The 17,541-nt window shown below is 38.7% G+C and overlaps 1 protein-coding gene across 1 annotated transcript in view; it reads left to right on the plus strand.

Moving 5' to 3' along the window:
• The window catches only part of GLO1 (glyoxalase I), a 37,016-nt gene that overhangs the window by 2,156 nt on the left and 17,319 nt on the right, over positions 1 to 17,541 (plus strand). The window lies entirely within an intron of this gene.

Genomic DNA, 17,541 nt, shown 5'->3' on the forward strand with positions numbered 1-17,541 from the left:
TATTGAAATTATAAACCACCCTTGGCGCACAAGAGGTAGAAATTTTTGAAGGTAGCATCTGTAGTATGGTATATATATGGGGTATTTGAAGTCCAGAGACCTACATTTGAACGCCCAGTTCTGTCATTGGCTGCAGTGATCTTAGCAGGGCACTTGAGCTGAGTTTGTAAAAGCAACATAAAGAGAGCTGCTAGGAAGATAAAATGTATTAATGTTCTCTATGAAAAGTGATATAATTCAAAGTTGTGTTTCAACTGTGGGGATCAGGGAGTGCATCAAGTGGAAGGTGGGGGTGAGTCTATGTCTTGAAAGGTGGATGGGGGTCCAGAATCACCTGGGAGACAGAGTTATATGGGAGGAGGCATTCTAGGTGAAGGAAATAATATGAGCAAAAATGTGGTGAGATGGTAAAATGATGCAGTGAAATCATGTTCTGGAGAGGTGAGTTACATGTTTTTGGTTGAAGTTCAGGTTATCTAAGCAGTGGAGCAGTGGTGGAGAAGGCTAGAATGGTAGGTTGGAGCCAGATCATGGAGAGAGCTTTTGAATGTCACATCTAAGGAAGTTGGATTTTTTATAGGTAGTAGGGAACCATTCAGGGTTTCAACGCATTTTTGTAGAATAGATTGGAGGGATCCAGGCCTGAAGGGGATGAGGACACCTAAAAGATTCTTCCGGAAGGTGAAATAAATGATGAGGGCCTGGTTTGGAAAGTATAGGGTAGTGGTGGTAGAAAGTCAACTTCCCTGTTGATCATTTGCACCTTTGTCATAAAGGCAGGTCAAGGAACATATAGCTGTCCCACATCCTGGGTAGTCTTATTGGCCAACTGTCTTCATAAGGCCAAATACTTTTTTTTCCCCTAAGTGATAATCTCCTGAAACTAATTCTTTTTACTCTCTCAGTGTCCTTTAATATAATAATTTGGAGTCCTGTCCCATCTGAGTGGGGGGTGATCGGGTCAGGGAAAACTCTGAGTCTTGGCGACACTTAAGCTGATAGAATTGGGTGCAGGGGTAGGTGGAAGAGAGAATGGAGAGGAGGAAGGAAGGACAGTGGCCAGATGGATGAAAGACTGTTCTAGGCAGAGAGAATCATACATTATAGGCAGAGAGAATCATACAAATATAAAAAGCACAATAACTTCTGAGAACTGATGCAGGAATCTACAGGTAATATGAGACTAAGTTATAGGCAATGGGAGTTGAGGGGAAGGTACACAGGACAATCATCAGGATGTCCAAAGAAAATATGAGCACTCACTGCCCCTGTAAAGATTTCTCACCATGTAAGGATTTCTATTTGGTAAATATATTTTATAATATATATGTGTGTGTGTGTGTGTGTGTGTGTGTGTGTGTGTGTGTGTATTTTTTAACATCTGTTCATTTTTGGGAGACAGAGACAGAGCATGAGCTGGGGAGGGTCAGAGAGAGAGGGAGACACAGAATTTAAAGCAGACTCCAGGCACAGAGCGCTATGTGGGGCTCAAACCCATGAACTGCAAGATCATGACCTGAGCCAAAGTCGGATGCCTAGCATACTGAGCCATCCAGGCGCCCCTATAATATATATGTTTTATTAGTATATTTGTAAATGTATATAATTAAAATAAATACATATTTATTGGGGCTGATGCTCTCTTTTTTAACTGATAAGGGTTTACCAGAAATGTTTGAAATGACCAGTTTAGGGGAATGCTGACAAATGATGAAGTTAGAGAAGTATGCAATAACCAATATGTGCTTGCTTTGGGGACTTTCTCCTAAAAGCTGTGAAGCACCACTGAAGGAATTATTTTTAAACCCAGAAGTGACACAATTGGGTTTTCACTATAGAAAGATCACTCTGGTGCTTTATGGGAAAGTCAGTGGATTGCATCTGGGGAATACTGCAAGAAGCAGAGACCAGGGAGGCTATGACAGACATTCAGGGAGGAAGTAGTGAGGACATGAGGAAGGTGGTGCTCATTTATAAAGACAAGGAGAGGGGCACCTGGGTGGCTCAGTCGGTTGAGTGTCCGACTTCGGCCCAGGTCATGATCTCACAGTCCGTGAGTTCAAGCCCCGTGTCGGGCTCTGTGTTTACAGCTCAGAGCCTGGAGCCTGTTTCAGATTCTGTGTCTCCCTCTCTCTCTGACCGTCTCCTGTTCATGCTCTGTCTCTCTGTGTCTCAAAAGATGAATAAACATTAAAAAAAAAAATAAAGACAAGGAGAAAGATTTCAGAGGGATTTAATCAGTCAGGTTGATAGGACACTTGGAATGGATTACAGAGAAGTGGAGAGGGAGAAATCTAGGAAAACTTCAGGTCTCTGGCTTGGGCTGACAAGGGATTCTAGAGGCCCTATGCTAAACACTAACGTGTATTATCCCATATACTTTCCAACTCAGCCCTACAAGCAGAGAACTATAATTATCCCCATTCTAAAGATGTGAAAACTGAGGTTCAAGAAAAGTAACGATTTACTCAAAGTAATGGGGGTGGAGCCAGCATTTGAGCCATATTGCTTGTGAAGAATTATTTCTCTGACACTTGTGTGTTTTTTCTGTCCCTTTGCATGAGATTTTAAAGTCCTGGTGGTCCTGAGGGCTTCTGGGATTTTCCTGTTTCTTTTATCTGTTGTAAGAGTAGTCTGGCAGGGGTGTTTACAAATTTCACAGGTAAATTTTAAATTAAAAAAAAAAAATTCCTTTGTGTCTCCTATCTGTTTCTGTCTCTCTTATCTGTAGGGTGAGTACACTTGAAGTATGTCTTTGGCTGTTGACTTACAGAGTGGGAAGGAAAGAACCACATGAAACCAATTTAGATAAGACAGAATAAATGTAAAGGGAGTTGCTGAATTATTTTCAGGAACAATTTATCACATTCTGACATAGGTTGAGTCAGGCAAATAACTCCAGAAGGAGGAAGATAGTGAAGAAAAAAACCATATCAAACCATCCTGTGCATCAACCATGTCCTCCAGCTGTTAATAGAAGACAATTTTGTTCCCCTCAGATATGCTTGTATTTCCAAAAGGGTCTTTCACTCAAGGCAACTGTAGTTTTAAGAAGTCAGGAAAGACCAAAACTTGATCCATTTTTGTTTTATAGGAGATATGATACCTAGAAGCATATTAGCCCTTAATTAACCCTTTGATGAGAATGTGAATTTGGTTAACTCTAGCTGTCTCCCAAGAAACCATTAAAAATATGTTTGTTACTTAGCGATATTGCTTATGATAAAAGATAAGCTGATTGGTAAATTGCATTTGGAGAGGGAGAATTATCAATATCTAATAGGAAGTCATGGCTTTGGTCTCTTGTAACTGTCCCTTGGGGAAATTCTGGAAGCTGTGCCCATGGGATTGCTACTGGAGACACTGGTGCTTGTGGTACACATAGGGCTTCTACACCAGGGTGATTCTGGCCCCTACCAGTGCAGATTTTCTCCCTGTGCCTGAGCTGTTGGACATCTTGAGGTACTCCTGCTGAAGAGGAACACCTAACACTGCTCTGTTGGCAAGCTGTGTTTTTCTGACAAACCCTTTCAGCCTGTGGTTGTCCTGAGGGCTGTGGAGTCTGTCCAAACCCTGTGGAGTCTGTTTATTTGAGCCTTAAGAAGACTCCTTGCTGGGGGTGATGCAGCACTTTGTTTGTTTGTTTGTTTTTTAGGACATCACTGGATAGATTTATTATTTCTTTAATATGAAATTTATTGTCAAATTGGTTTCCATACAACACCCCGTGCTCATCCCAACAGATGCCCTCCTCAATGCCCATTGCCCACTTTCCCCTCCCTCCACCCCCCATCAACCCTCAGTTTATTCTCAGTTTTTAAGGGTCTCTTATGGTTTGCCTCCCTCCCTCTCTAACTTTTTTTTTTCCCTTCCCCTCCCCCATGGACTTCTGTTAAGTTTCTCAGGATCCATATAAGAATGAAAACATACGGTATCTTTCTCTGTATGACTTATTTCACTTAGCATAACACTCTCCAGTTCCATCCACGTTGCTACAAAAGGCCATATTGCATTCTTTCTCATTGCCAAGTAGTATTCCGTTGTGTATATAAACCATAATTTCTTTATCCACTCATCAGTTGATGGACATTTAGGCTCTTTCCATAATTTGGCTATTGTTGAAAGTGCTGCTGTAAACATTGGGGTACAAGTGCCCCTATGCATCAGCACTCCTGTATCCCTTGGGTAAATTCCTAGCAGTGCTCTTGCTGGGTCATAGGGTAGTTCTATTTTTAATTTTTTGAGGAACCTCCACACTGTTTTCCAGAGTGGCTGCACCAGTTTGCATTCCCACCAACAGTGCAAGAGGGTTCCCGTTTCTCCACATCCTCTCCAGCATCTCTAGTCTCCTGATTTGTTCATGATATCTCAGTGTGGTTTTGATTTGTATTTCCCTGATGAGGAGTGACGTTGAGCATCTTTTCATGTGCCTGTTGGCCATCTGGATGTCTTCTTTAGAGAAGTGTCTATTCATGTTTTCTGCCCATTTCTTCACTGGATTATTTGTTTTTCGGGTGTGGAGTTGGGTGAGTTCTTTATAGATTTTGGATACTAGCCCTTTGTCCGATATGTCATTTGCAAATATCTTTTCCCATTCCGTTGGTTGCCTTTTAGTTTTGTTGATTGTTTGCTTTGCAGTGCAGAAGCTTTTTATCTTGATGAGGTCCCAATAGTTCATTTTTGCTTTTAATTCCCTTGCTTTTTGGAGATGTGTCAAGTAAGAAATTGCTGCGGCTGAAGTCAGACAGGTTTTTTCCTGCTTTCTTCTCTAGGGTTTTGATGGTTTCCTGTCTCACATGCAGGTCCTTTATCCATATTGAGTTTATTTTTGTAAATGGTGTATGAAAGTGGTCTAGTTTCATTCTTCTGCATGTTGCTGTCCAGTTCTCCCAGCACCATTTGTTAAAGAGACTTTTTTCCATTGGATATTCTTTCCTGCTTTGTCAAAGATTAGTTGGCCATACTTTTGTGGGTCCAATTCTGGGGTTTCTTTTTATCCCATTGGTCCGTGTGTCTCTGTTTTGTGCCAATACCATGCTATCTTGATGATCACAGCTGTGTAGTAGAGGCTAAAGTCTGGGATTGTGATACTTCCCGCTTTGGTCTTCTTCTTCAATATTACTTTGGCTATTTGGGGTCTTTTGTGGCTCCATACAAATTTTAGGATTGCTTGTTCTAGCTTCGAGAAGAATACTAGTACAATTTTGATTGGCATTGCATTGAATGTGTAGATAGCTTTGGCAGTATTGACATTTTAACTATTTATTCTTCCAATCCATGAGCATGGAATGTTTTTCCATTTCTTTATATCTTCTTCAATTTCCTTCATAAGCTTTCTATAGTTTTCAGCATATAGATCTTTTACATCTTTGGTTAGGTTTATTCCTAGGTAAATGATTCTTGGTGCAGTTGTGAATGGGATCAGTTTCTTTATTTGTCTTTCTGTTGCTTCATTATTAGTGTATATGAATGCAACTGATTTCTGTACATTAATTTTGTATCCTGTGACTTCATGTATCAGTTTTAGCAGACTTTTGGTGGAGTTTATCGGGGTTTCCGATAGCATGTCTTCTGCAAAAAGTGAAAGCTTGACTTCATCTTTGCAATTTTGATGCCTTTGATTTCCTTGTGTTGTCTGATTGATGATGCTAGAACGTCCAACACTATGTTAAACAACAGCGGTGAGAGTGGACCATCCCTGTTGTGTTCCTGATCTCAGGGGGAAAGTTCTCAGTTTTTCCTCATTGAGGATGATATTAGCTGTGGGCTTTTCACATGTGGCTTTTATGATGTTTAAGTATGTTCCTTCTATCTCGACTTTCTCAAGGGTTTTTATTAAGAATGCTGAATTTTGTCAAACGCTTTTTCTGCATCGATTGACAGAATCATATGGTTCTTTTCTTTTCTTTTATTAATATGATGTATCACATTGTTTGATTTGCAAATGTTGAACCAGCCCTCTAGCCCAGAAATGAATTCCACTTGATCATGGTGAGTAATTCTTTTTATATGCTGTTGAATTTGATTTGCTAGTATCTTATTGAGAATTTTTGCATCCATATTCATCGGGGATATTGGCCTGTAGTTCTCTTTTTTTGCTGGTTCTCTGTCTGGTTTAGGAATCAAAGTAATGCTGGCTTCATAGAATGAGTCTGGAAGTTTTCCTTCCCTTTCTATTTTTTGGAACAGCTTCAGAAGGATAGGTATTATCTCTGCTTTAAATGTCTGGTAGAATTCCCCAGGGAAGCCATCTGGTCCTGGACTCTTATTTGTTGGGAGATTTTTGATAACTGATTCAATTTCTTCGCTGGTTATGGGTCTGTTCAAGTTTTCTATTTCTTCCTGTTTGAGTTTTGGAAGTGTGTGGTGCTTAGGAATTTGTCCATTTCTTCCAGGTTGTCCAGTTTGTTGGCACATAATTTTTCATAGTATTCCCTGATAATTGCTTCTATTTCCTGACGGATTGGTTGTAATAATTCCATTTTCATTCATGATTTTATCTATTTGGGTCATCTCCCTTTTCTTTTTGAGAAGCCTGGCTAGAGGTTTATCAGTTTTGTTTATTTTTTCAAAAAATCAACTCTTGGTTTCATTGATCTGCTTTTTTTTAGATTCTATATTGTTTATTTTGTTTTTTTTAGATTCTATATTGTTTATTTCTGCTCTGATCTTTATTATTTCTCTTCTTCTGCTGGGTTTGGGGTGTCTTTGCTGTTCTGCTTCTATTTCCTTTAGGTGTGCTATCAGATTTTGTATTTCGGATTTTTCTTGTTTCTTGAGATAGGCCTGGATTACAGTGTATTTTCCTCTCAGGACTGCTTTCACTGCATCCCAAAGCGTTTGGATTGTTGTATTTTCACTTTCATTTGTTTCCATATATTTTTTAATTTCTTCTCTAATTGCCTGATTGACCTATTCATTCTTTAGTAGGGTGTTCTTTAATCTCCATGTTTTTGGAGATTTTCCAGACTTTTTCCTGTGGTTGATTTCAAGTTTCATAGCATTGTGGTCTGAAAGTGTGCATGGTATGATCTCAGTTCTTTTATAGTTATTAAGGGCTGTTTTGTGACACAGTATGTGATCTGTCTTGGAGAATGTTCCATGTGCAATCAAGAAGAAAGTATATTCTGTTGCTTTGGGATGCAGAGTTCTAAAAATATGTCAAGTCCATCTGATCCAATGTATCATTCAGGGCCCTTGTTTCTTTATTGATCCTGTGTCTAGATGATCTATCCATTGTTGTAAGTGGCCTATTAAAGTCCCCTGCAATTACCACATTCTTAGCAATAAGATTGCTTATGTTTGTGATTAATTGTTTTATATATTTGGGGGCTCCTGCATTCAGCGTATAGACATTTTTAATTGTTAGCTCTTCCTGATGGATAGACCCTATAGTTATTATATAATGCCCTTCTTCATCTCTTATTACAGCCTTTAATTTAAAGTCTAGTTTGTCTGGTATAAGTAGGGCTACTCAAGCTTTCTTTGGACTTCCAGTAGCATGATAGTTCTCCATCCCCTCACTTTCAATCTGAAGGTGTTCTCATGTCTAAAATGAGTCTCTTGTAGACAGCAAATAGATGGGTCTTGTTTTTTTTATCCATTCTGATACACTTTGTCTTTTGGTTGGAGCATTTAGTCCATTTACAGTGTTATTGAAATATAGGAGTTTAGAGTTATTGTGATGCCTGTGGGTTTCATGCTTGTAGTGATGTCTCTGGTACTTTGTGGTCCTTGCAACATTTCACTCACAGAATCCCCCTTAGGATCTCTTGCAGGGCTGGTTTAGTAGTGATGAATTCCTTCAGTTTTTGTTTGTTTGGGAAGACCTTTATCTCCTTCTATTGTGAGTGACAGACTTGCTGGATAAAGGATTCTCAGCTGCATATTTTTTCTGTTCATCACATTGAAGGTTTCCTGCCATTCCTTTCTGGCCTGCCAAGTTTCAGTAGATAGGTCTGCCACTACTTTTATGGGTCTACCTTTGTAAGTTAGAGCCTGTTTATCCCTAGCTGCTTTCAGAATTTTGTCTTTATCCTTGTATTTTGCCAGTTTTACTATGATACGTCGTGCAGAAGATCGATTCAAGTTACGTCTGAAGGGAGTTCTCTGTGCCTCTTGGATTTCAATGCCTTTTTCCTTCCCCAGATCAGGGAAGTTCTCAGCTATGATTTGTTCAAGTACACCTTGAGCCCCTTTCTCTCTCTTTGTCTTCTGGAATTCCTATGATATGGATATTGTTCCGTTTGATTGCATCACTTAGTTCTCTAATTCTCCCCTCATACTCCTGGATTTTTTTATCTCTCTTTTTCTCAGGTTCCTCTTTTTCCATAATTTTATCTTCTAATTCACCTATTCTCTCCTCTGCCTCTTCAATCCGTGTTATGGCCGCCTCCATTTTATTTTGCACCTCATTTATAGCATTTTTTAGCTCCTCATGACTATTTCTTAGTCCCTTGATCTCTGTAGCAATAGATTCTCTGCTGTTCTGTATGCTTTTTTCAAGCCCAGTGATTAATTTTATGACTATTATTCTAAATTCTTGTTCTGTTATATTGCTTAAGTTGGTTTTGATCAATTCATTAGCTGTCGCTACTTCCTGGAGTTTCTTTTGAGGAGAATTCTTCTGTTTCATCATTTTGGGTAGTCCCTGCAGTAGCTCCAACCTGCAGGGTACTTCCTCTGTGCTGTCTGGAGAAACTTGTGTTGGTGGGTGGGGCTGCAGTCAGACCCGATGTCTGCCCCCAGCCCACCACTGGGGCCACAGTCAGACTGTTGTGTACCTTATCTTCCCCTCTCCCAGGGGCAGGACTCACTGTGGAGTGATGCGGCCCCTGTCTGGGCTACTTGCACACTGCCAGGCTTGTGCTGCTTCGATGGGATCTGGCATATTAGCCGGGGTGGATCTGCAAGGTGCACAGAGGCGGGAGGGGCAGGCTTAGCTCGCTTTGCCTTTGGTGGTCCCCTGTGGGAGGGGCTCTGCAGCACTGGGAGGGAGGCAGACCCATTGGAGGGATGGATCCACAGAAGCACAGTGTTGGGCATTTGCGTGGGGCAAGCAAGTTTGGTGATGGGAACTGGTTCCCTTTGGAATTTTGGCTAGGGGGTGGGAGAGGGAGATATGCTTGCCAGTGCCTTTGTTCCCCCCCTCACCCTCCAGATGAGCTCTGTCTTCTGGGACTCAACAACTCTCCCTCCCACTGCCCTCTCGCCCTCCCTGCTCTCTGAGAGCAGAGCTGTTGACTTACAGCATTCCAGATGTTAAGTCCCGCTGGCTGTCAGAACACACTCCGTCCGGCCATTCTGCTTTTGCAAGCCAGACTCAGGGGCTCTGCCTTGCCGGGTGGGCTGTCCCTCCACCACCCCGCTCCCTCCTGCCAGTCGGTGTAGCATGCACCACCTCTCCACCCTTCCTACCCTCTTCCGTGGGTCTATCGTCTATGTTTGGCTCCAGAGGGTCCGTTCTGCTAGTCTTCTGGCGATTTTCTGGGTTATTTAGGCAGATGTGGGTCTAATCTAAGTGATCTGCAGGACGAGGTGAGCCCAGCGTCCGCCTATGCCAACATCTTCTCTGCTCCCTCGCTGGATAGATTTAAACAGAATTTTAGGAAAGAGTTTGCACTGGATCACCAGCTTATCCTGAAAGTATACAGCTCAGGAATGGCCAGATGGAAGAGATGCATGGGGTGAAGTACATGGAACTCACATCCTCTTCAGGGGACCTGTCTCTCCCAATCTCCATGTGTTCACCAACCCGGAAGCTCAACACTTTTGAAAACTCATTGGGAAAGAGAGTTGATGGGCACCCAAGGGAGTTGGCCTCAACTGTTATTAAGGCCAAACACACACTCTAGGCCAAAAAAATCTTAAAATTTCTGAAAATTTAGCTAACATAAGTTTGAAACTCCTCCTTTTTGAAAACTGAAGGTGATAGAGGCAATGGAGATCTTGATTTTGATGGAATATCATACAAAGCTCCTTAGCAACATTTCTAGAGAAATGTGTCTTCATCATTAGAAAGAGACATTTGGTGACCAGACATACCTACTTGTTGGGGGGCACTTGTATAAAATCAGTTTGGAGACTTTTTCTGGGAACATGGAGTGCATATACTTTTCCCTATTCCTCCTGCTATGTTCAGCTAAAGCCTCTGACATTTTATATGAAATAAACATAGGAAGACACTGAAAGGTGGAGAGAAGAAGACAGACTAGCTAGGGACCTTGAGACCCTAGGAGCAACATGCTGGTGAGATTCCTGAGTTTTCTTTTTGCCTTATTTAGCCCAAACTTGGAGCTACAGAAGTGTCAATGGGTACAGACAAAAACAAAACAAAAACCCCTGCTCTCTATTCACAGGACCAGGATATAGGCAGTATTTCCTGATAAGGCAGACAACTTTTAGACAATACCAGCTTTGCTACAACTAGACCACAGAAAAATCAGTGGCTGCATCCTTATCTATGCCTGCAAAGGCTGGGTAGGAAGTCTGTTCTTCCACTGAACAGGTTGCAATGTCCACCCTCCCCCTGCCAGGCTGGTATCCGAGAAGGCTGAGTTGGACGCCAGGACTTTCATCTCACCAGACAATAACAAGCTTTCCCCACTTGCTGTATTAATGCAGAAACATGGGGAACCTGAAATTCTACCCCACGCCAGCAGTGGAAATATTTTAAGCCCTTTACAAATGGGAGAGAATAAAGGGATGTAGAGAGGGATGAGGTTTCTGCCTTCACCCAAACTGATAAAATGATGACACCAAGTGACTGTGATAACATATATAATTGAACACCTAGAGCAACCACTAAAAAAGCTATACAAAGAGTACATGAAAAAATGCTATAGATAAATGAAAATGGAGTTATAAAAAGATGTTCTAGTAACCCACAGGAAGGCAAGGAAAAAATTAACGGAAAACAAACCAAAAATAAATAAAATAGCCAACTTAAGCCCTAGTATTTCAATAATTACATTAGATATAAATACACCAATTAGAGATTAGCACAGTGGATTTAAAAACATGCCCCAACTTATCTATCTATGAGGTGGTGGATATTAATTAAACTTATTGTGGTAATCATTTCACAACATACATGAGTCAGGGTGTATGCCTTAAGCTTATACAGTGCTGTATAAAGGCAGAAACATGTTATGTTAATTATATCTCAGTATAACTGAAATAAAAGAAAATGAAAACATGCCCCAAATATATGCTGTCTGCATGAAACTCACTTCAAATATAGTAGTAGAGGCAAGTTAAAAGTAAAAGGATAGTATAAGATTATTATGGAACCATTAATCAAAAGAAAGCAGGAATGGCTATACTCATACCAAATAAAGTAAACTCCAGAGCAAAGAAAATTACCATAGGTCGAGAAGTACATTTATGTAATGAAAATGGGTCAATTGACCAAGAAGATCTAGCAGTCCTAAATGTGTGTGCACTAAAGAACAACTGCAAAAATATCTGAAGCAAAAACTTTGATGGAAGAGAGAAATTGAAAAATCCACATTTATAGTTGGAGACTTCAAATCTCCTCTCAATAATTGATAGAACTAGACAGAAAATTAACAAGGGTATAGACAAACTCTGTAACACCATCAGCAAAGAAGATCTGATCAACATTTAAAGAACACTCCACCCAATTACAGCAGAATACACTTTTATTTTCAGATGCCCACAGAACATATGCCAAGACAGACCATGTTATGGGCTCCAAATCCAACTTTAACAAATTTACTATTGAAACAACACAGTGCATTTTTCAACCACAATTGAATCAAACTAGAAATCAGTAGCAGATACACAACAGGAAATCTCCAAACACTTGGAAACTAAACACATTTCTAAATAATTCATGCATCAAGAGGAGATCTCAAGGGAAAAATTTTTTTTAAATAGATTGAAATTAAGAAAGGAATCTCAGGTAAAACAGTCCTAAGAGGGAAATTTATATTACTAAATGAATACATTAGAAAAGAAGAAAAGTCTCAAATCAATAACTTAAGTTACTTCCTAAAGAACCTAGAAAAAGAGCAAAATAACCCAAAGGAAGCAGAAAGAGGGAAATAATAAAAAGCAGAAATCATTGAAATTAGAAATAGACTAGAGAGAAACAATTAAAACTAATTCTTTGAAAAAAAGAAACACAATAGAATTGGTAAACTTGTAGCAAGACTGACAAAATAGAAGACACAAATTACCAATATAAGAAATTAAATAGGAAATACCACTACAGACTGCAGACATCAGAAAGATAATAAGGGAGTATTAAAAACAACTCTGTATATGTAAATTTGGGAATTTACATGAAGTGGACCAGTTCCTGGAAAATATAAACTATCATAACTTGGCCAATATGAAATAATTTGAATAGCTCTATAACACAAGGAAATTGAATTAATAATCAATAACTTTTTAAAACAGATATTTCAAGGCCCAGATGATTTCACTGGAGAATTCTTCCAAATATTAAAGAAAAATTAACATCAATTCTACATTATCCCTTTAAAAAAATTGAAGAGGAGGGAGTACTTCCTGATTCATTTTATAAAGCTAGTATTACTCTGGGCAGCTGGCCAGCTCAGTAGAGCATGTGAGTCTTGATCTCAAGGTTGTGAGTTCAAGTCCCATGTTAGCCATGGAGCCTACTTAAAAAAATTAAAAAAATAATACACATTTAAAGCTAGTATAACTCTGATAGCAAAATCAGATGAAGGCAGGACAAAAAATGAAATTTACAGACTAATATCCCTCATGAATATAGATGTAAAAGTCCTTGACAAAATATTAACAAATATAATCTAGCAATAAAAAAAAAACCCATGACCAAGTGGGGTTTATTCCAGGTATGCAAGCCTGGTTTAGTATTCAAAAATCAATCAAAGTAATCCATTATCTTAGGAGGCTAAAGAAAAATCACATGATCATGTTAAATGATGCAGAAAAAGCTTTTGACAAAAATTCAACACCATGTATGTTTAATTTTTTTTCTATAAAAAAGTAGGAATGAAGTGGAAGTTTTCAACTTGATAAAGACCATATATAAAAACCTCACATTATACTTAACGGTGATGCTTTTTCCCTAATTTGGGGGAATAAGACAAGGATGTCTGTTCTCACCACTCTTACTCAACATAGTGCTACAAGTTCTGGCTAGTGCAGTAAGGGAGGAAAAGGAAGTAACAGTCATATAGATTGGAATGAAGAAATAAAACTGTCCCTATTTGCAGATGACATGATTGTGCATAGGAAATCCTAAGGAATCTACAAAAAACTCTTCTAGGACTAATAAATGAGTTTATTGAGGTTGCAGGATAAAAGATAAACATACAAAAATCAATTCTGTTTCTGTATACTAGCAGAGAATACATGAACACCAAGATTAAAAATACAGTTGCTCAACAAAATTTCTTAGGTATAAATCAAACATATACAGGCCTTATATGTTGAAAATTAAACAGTACTGATAAAGATGTAAATAAATGGAGAGAAACATACTGTGTTCATCATTGGAAGACTCAGCATTGTAAAGATGTCACTTCTCCACAAATTGATATACATGTTTAACACAAACCTTTTTTTTTTTAGATACAGGTAAGATTATTCTAAAATTTATATGGAAGGCACATAAGCTAGAATAACCAAATTTTAAAAAGAATGAAGTGGAAGTCTGATTTTAGGACTTATTCTATAGCTACAGTACTCACTACTCTGTGGTATTAGCAGAGAAGATACAGAATAGTGGGACAGAATAGAGAACACAGAAGTAGACCCACACTAACATACTCTATAGATGTTTGGCAAAGATGAGAATGCAGTCCAATGGAGAAAGGATAGGCTTTCAACAAATTGTGCTGGAGCAGCTAAACACCCATAAGTTAAAAAACGAAGATTTACCTAAGTCTCACATCTTAACACTAAAAGATCCATTCAGAGGTGCTCTAAGGGACCTTGACCCTTTGGTTCACATCCATGTCTCACCTTTATAATTTTGTCAGGATTGTGCACTAGAAACATCCTTGACTGCACCATTAAAGTTTTTTCAAAGTAGTTTTGAGCTAATGAAATTTGGACAATGTGCCCCCCCATCCAAAGCCTAATGATTATTTATATTCTTATTTTTTAATTTTTATTTTAGAGAGAGTGAGCACAAGCAGATAAGGGGGGGGGGGGGTGGATCTTAACCAGGCTCCATGCTCAACACAGAACCTGACACAGGGCTTGATCCCACTACCCTGGAATCATGACCTGAGCTGAAATCATGAATTGGATGCTCAACTGACTGAGCCACTCAGGTGCTCCTATATCCTTTTTCTTTTTATAAGGCAAAGAAGCAAATCTTTGTTACCTAGTAGCCATCCCAGAAAACCCAAAGATAGTTTAGGCATAAGAGACATCTTTCATTGTTCAAAATTTAGAACATGATAAAGGAAAGACAAAAAACTGTCTGATGAGACAAGACATGAATGTAAGAACTACCTTTTTAAACACAAGATATATTTATTTTAAACAATATTTTAGAACCATAGCAATAAATAGTCATTTTTAGGATCTTTTTGGGAAAGGAACTTTTTCTCAAGATCATTCAAGGGTTTACCAGTAGTATAGAGAGTTGACAGAATATGTTGGTGATAAATAGAAAACTGTTAGCATAGAATAACTTTCTCATTTTATAAAAAGCAATCCCTGCTTGTTTTTTATATCATCCAAATAACATTTTTATAGCAAAGGATTTATAAGCCTCTTTTTTTTATGAATAAATCCACTGATATTGAATATACCTTTAATTTTTCAGCCATGTATGTATAGGCTTATTTTAATGTTAAAAATGGCATTAGAGTTTACATTTCATCTTTGAAAATAATCTGTTTATCATATTGAGTCTTCTCAGAAAAATGCTATATCTTTCCATTTTCCTGTTTTTTAAACTATTTTTTCCAGCTTTATTGAAATAATCCACATATAACAATGTGTAAGTTTTGGGTGTACAATGTAGTGATTTGATATACATATATATTGCCAAATGACTACCACAATAAGGTTAGTTAATGTGCTGATCACTTCAGATAGTTACCTTCTTCATATGTATGTGCGGACCGCTTTTAAGACATGCTCTCTAAGAAGAAAAAAAAAGATCTTTCTTACAACTCTCAAATAAACATACAATACAGTATTGTTATCTATGTATAGACTTGTAAAAGTTCATTTTAATATTCTTTTATATGTACGTATTTAGATAGTTTTAGTACATAGCCATGTTAATAATAAAACTAAAGGTTTTTAACATTACTTTTAAGATGTAATTAATCTTGGGACGCCTGGGTGGCTCAGCCAGTTAAGCATCTGACTTCCACTCAGGTCATGATGTCACATTCTGGGGTTTGAGCCCCACCTCAAGCTCTCTGCTATGAGCATGAAGCCTGCTTCAGATCCTCTGTACCCCTCTCTCTCTGTCCCTTCCCTACTTGCACGTGTTCTCTCTCTCTCAAAAATAAATAAACGTTAAGAAAAAAATATGTAATTAATCTTAATAGCATATTAAATAAATTATACATATATGTATTTTAAACTTATGTCATGTGCATGTCCCCATGCCATTTAATATACCTCTAAAGCAGCATTTTAAATGTATTCATAATATTCAATTATACTTTTATCGTCATTTATTGGTTTCTTTGTTGTTAGAGACAGTTTAGCCATGGTGGTTGAAAGCAAGTACTTTGGAACCAAACTGCTTGGGATGGAATTTTTTCTGTGACACTGTCTCAGCAGCAAAATGGGGATGGTAATAATACATATTTCATAGGGTTGTTGGGAAGATTATATAAGTTTTGTGAATCTCTTAGAACAGTGTCCGGCATGTAGTTGTTATGTAAGTGTTATGATGAATGTCCTTGTACATAAATCTTTGTCAGAATTTGTAATGTTTTAGATTTTTAAAAGGGAAACATCTTGGTCAAAGAGCATGAACTCTCTCAGAGTTTATGGATGCAACAGAAGTAATAATAAAGTCATTCATAGTCTAAGGATACCAATGTTGGTAGAAAGAGTTTGAAAAGATGAAATATGAATATAACCAATGTCATTGGTGCAATGGTAAACTGGGCCATTACAGAACAGATTTTAAAAGGATTTTAGATTTCAATTTATGTTGGATGCAGCTTGATTGGAAAGAAACCTCATCTACTGAAAGTTCATTTACTCATTCTCAACAAATATTTATTGGGTACCTACTCTGCCAGATTCTGCCCTGAGGTTGCATCAAGCATCCAAAACAAGCATCCCTGCCCTTATGGGGTTTATATTTTATGGGGGAAAGAAGAACAAAAGATAAATATAAAATACTGTAAATAGCATATGGAAAGGCAACGAGTGCTATGGAAAAAGAAAATGAAAAAATGGGCTAAGTGGAGAGTTATGGTAGTCAGCTGAGGCCTCATTTGGAAGATGACATTTGAGCAGAGTTTAAAAGGTTAGAAGTGGCTCTGGAGAAAGCCTTCCAGCAGAGGCCCTGAGTGAGCTGCTGAAGACACAGCAGGCTGAGTGAGTGGGCAGGAGCAGAGGTGAGAGAGCCTGCCAGAGCCAGAGGGCCACTGGAGGGGCTTTGGCTTTCATGAAATGGGGGAGACTTCCCACGGTTTTTGAGTAGAACAGTGATCTGAATTAACTATTTCACGGATCTCTCCCCAAGAATAGACCATAGAGGACACGGTAAGAGAGAAAAGTAACAACCAGTGTGTGTGGCAGGAGGGGTAGGTGGTCAAGGTGCTAGGCTGGTGAGAAGTTCAGGGAAATTAGCTCTCTTGTATCCAAGAAATGAGAATTTTGCTGATAGAATTGACAGCTCATAGCTTAATGGTGAGTGAGGGGACTGAAAGCTCATTAAAAGAATAAAGGGCGCCTGGGTGGCTCAGTCGGTTAAGCGTCAGGCTTCAGCTCAAGTTATGATCTCATGGTTCGTGAGTTCAAGTCCTGCATCCAGCTCTACTGACAGCTCAGAGCCTGGAGCCTGCTTGGGATTCTGCATCTCCCTTGTTGTCTGCCCCTCCCCCGCTCATGCTTTGTCTCTCTTTTTCAAAAATATAAATAAACATTAAAAAAAAAAAAGTAAAGTAAAAACAGGAGTTCCAGGGACCATCTCAATACAGGGACAAGTAGTAGTAAATGTACCCGGAGCTGCTCTATTATATTGTAAGACAGTAATTGCTGTTCACAGAAATTTTTTGAATCATTAAAATTAAGTAAATTCTGCACATTTTTAAAGCAGGTAACCTAAGTAGTAGTAGAATACAGTAGTAATATTTTTTCAGATAGTTTTGATCATTTGAAAACCTGTGTATAGATCCTACCTACCTCACCAAAGTTGAAACAGTGCCTTCTTTCAATCTGTGCTGAATAAGAGTATGAAGTGGAATTGGTTTTGCTGCATTTGTTTTGATCTCACTTCATTGCAGTCACAGAGTGACTTTGTAAGAGTTTCTGAGATTCTGTTCACCAGGGGAAACCCAAGGCCTGGTTGTGAGTGCCAGGCCAGCACCT

This window comes from Acinonyx jubatus, chromosome B2, assembly GCF_027475565.1.
Source record: "Acinonyx jubatus isolate Ajub_Pintada_27869175 chromosome B2, VMU_Ajub_asm_v1.0, whole genome shotgun sequence".
NCBI lineage: Eukaryota > Metazoa > Chordata > Mammalia > Carnivora > Felidae > Acinonyx > Acinonyx jubatus.